The 3117-nt window shown below is 36.6% G+C and overlaps 1 long non-coding RNA gene across 2 annotated transcripts; it reads right to left on the reverse strand.

The window, feature by feature from the left end:
- Positions 1 to 283: 283 nt before the first annotated feature.
- Positions 284 to 3104, reverse strand: LOC105180337. Of its 2 annotated transcripts, none has more exons than XR_002286521.1 (3): positions 2972 to 3104; positions 2553 to 2675; positions 284 to 394 (listed from the first exon to the last, which is right to left on the reverse strand). It is a non-coding gene; the product is annotated as an uncharacterized LOC105180337 (long non-coding RNA). The 2 variants fall into 2 exon arrangements; XR_849533.2 differs by lacking the exon at positions 284 to 394 and adding an exon at positions 2154 to 2232.
- Positions 3105 to 3117: the final 13 nt, after the last annotated feature.

Raw genomic sequence — 3117 nt, forward strand, 5'->3', positions numbered from 1 at the left:
AAACCAAGCCAATTTGGAACGTAGATGAAGGAAAGTAGCACCTCCCGCTTAGTGAAGATATCAACAATTTGCTGTTTAGATATCACATAATTAGGTTGAATGATCCCTTCTTTGTATTTGTTCCTTACAATGTGGTAGTCGATCTCCAGGTGTTTAGTTCTCTCATGGAACACAGGAATGGCCGTTATATGCAAAGCAGCTTGATTATCGCAGAAGAATGGTACAGGTGTGTCTACTGAAACTCCAAAGTCATTTAACAAGTACATGATCTACGTTAACTTACAGACTGCAGCTGCCATGCTTCTATACTCAGCCTCCGCTGACGATCTAGCAACTGCAGTCTTCTTTTTGGTCTTCCATGAAATTGGAGTAGCTCCCAGAAATACACAATAGCCTGTTAACATCAAAATTTGATATGAGAGCTCGAAATACTCTACATTGCTTTATCCATTAATTAAATGAGTTTTATCCTAGAGCTTCCATAGATGTGTAAGGTCGTTAATGCGCTGCCAAGATTTTGCCCTTTTGTATGCTGAAGTGGAAAATGAAAGTAAAATAACACATCTTAATGAATGTGGCGGACATCACACCTCAAAGAAGCCAACAAAGATCATTTTTAAACCCCGAGCGGTGTTGGGAGTTGGGACTGCCATTATCATGAATATAGATAACCAATCATTTGAAGAATATGCACTTAGTCTTCACAAAATTAGATGAAAGGAAGTTCTGGGGATGACTTAAGTTGACAACTGTACTTCCTTTAGGAGAACTTTGTGAGAACCCTTACCAGAAGGTCACCAATGCAACTTTAAGTATCAATACAACATAATTCAGCAAAGCAAATTCTGGCATATACCACCATGTTCCTTAGAGCAACTCGAGCATAAAGAAGAGTTTACCATAATTCTGGCCACATAAGGCTTCTGATTCTTATTCTCAGGATGGAAGAGCGCTGGATCCTCCTACAAAAAACATTAAAGCGTGATTCCAGTTATAGCATGAGTCACTGAGAATATTATTGTAATAAGAATATGGCCTCTAACAAAGATTGTATCACACACCACATCCTCCTAGACATCTCCACATGATGGCCAAAAAGATTAAGAGGAAAACTGAGACTAGAGGGAATGCAATGCACTATGAAGAGATTGAGAACATTTTCTCTTCATAAATTTGTGACATAAAAGAAATTAAACATTGAATAAACAAGCTGAAAATCAGATCAGATGTCACTTAGATTTCCCAAATCTCATGTCACAGTGCCTTACTTTCAAATGCTTAGATAAAATGCAACCTAATAGTCTGTAACTTATACACTGGCTAAATCAGTATTTCATTTAACTTTAAATTAACATTTTCCTATAGACTATGAATAGTCTGTAAACACTGGCTAAATCAGTATTTCATTTAACTTTAAATTAACATTTTCCTATAAACTATGATGAGCTTTCTTTTCTTCGATTTTTAGAACTTTCTTGTTTTCTTGGAAATGATTATAAAACTATGTTTGCTTTTAATTTCAACTTATCTGATAAATAGTCACACGAGTTTCGAAAATTACAGTTGCAAAACGCACAGTGAATGGTGGACTTATGCGAGAAAAAGGGGAAATTAATGTATTTTTTTATGATTTGAAATACACGCCAAATTTTTTAAAACCTTTTACATAATTTCATCCCCTAATTTGCCCAAATTTATTAGAGTTGATAGTCGCTGCAATATGTGGAGTTAAGAATTCTACTCTATTTGCCTTCATGGTGGCTCTAAAGCAATTCTGGTTATTGTAAAAATAGATATAACTGTTTTTAATTCAAGCTTATTTGGCAAACATCTTCATCATCGTCCGACCCAACATCTTCATCATCAGGGCAAAGTAAACACAAAATTAAGCAATGTCTTATGTTCATATCGCTTGATCATAATGCAGAAAACCAACAGTGGAGGGTGTTCCCTCCTGTTCCGATAATAATGCAGGACCCAACTTTTGACAATGTATTTCACATCCCTTCCCACGAAGGAAGAAGAAAAGAGAAACAGGCGGGTCTACAAAACTGCTCTATCACCCAGTATAATGTGCTTATGTATATCATCGTGTTAGGAAACTCTGATGAAAGCTGAATTGTGTAACTTCATTGACATTGATACGTAATATACAAACCTCAGCTTCGTCTCGAGTCATCCCTTCCTTCCATGCTTGATCAAAGAAACCATACAGATAGGACGAGCCAGATCCTGAAATATAAAGTACTTGTCAAATGTACTTGCTTCTACGAATGGGTTAGAAATATTTCACCATGTTAACCATAAAACAGTGGCAGCAAGTCTAAGGCTTTACCCAAGGATAATTCAGCTCAATAATGTTTCTTGAGCTAAGACAAGAAAGATAACATAGCCGGAATTGCTAAAGAGACAATGTTTTGACTCATTCAACCATACAAAAGATGTTTCAAGAAAGGAGATTAATTTTTCTTGTTAGGAAAACGAAAGCTAAAAACATGTAGGTCATTGGGAGAAAAAGAGAGTGGGGAGCTTAAAGTATCCATTTAACTGACCATTGGTTCAGGACTTGCAGCTGATAAAGTATCCAACAGTGAATTCTGGGGTTCCATTTCTTCATGCCATAGAGGGAGGGTGTCCCCGGGATAGAACTTTCTAGTAACGCCATCTTTGTTGATCTGCAAACGAGGATTCAGAACAATCAGGTTTATGCAAGACTAGGTACAGAATTTTCCTTAACTGCTGCACCAATACCATTTGATGGTTTGAGCCAATTAATTACTTCTCATGATATTGGCTATAGTATATGAATTAACTGTATGTTACAACCTTGACATAGAGTTGGTGGTGAAAATCTTAACAAAATACTGAAGGTAAGGATATGATATTCATAAGCATGCTATGATTAGTTCCCAATTTAAGACGGGTTTGGATCACTAATACAAGAAGTAGTTCATAATGAGAAGCAACTCACAGTCACTGTCCGAACAACACCACCACTGGCACCACCCCGAGCAATGGCAAGAGAGACTGCCCTCACAACTAATTACTGGAGAAACATCAAAGTAAACACAAAATTAAGCAATGTCTTATATTCATATAGCTTGATCATAATGCAGA

The sequence above is a fragment of the Sesamum indicum genome, unplaced genomic scaffold (genome assembly GCF_000512975.1).
Source record: "Sesamum indicum cultivar Zhongzhi No. 13 unplaced genomic scaffold, S_indicum_v1.0 scaffold00828, whole genome shotgun sequence".
In the NCBI taxonomy this organism is placed as follows: Eukaryota; Viridiplantae; Streptophyta; class Magnoliopsida; order Lamiales; family Pedaliaceae; genus Sesamum; species Sesamum indicum.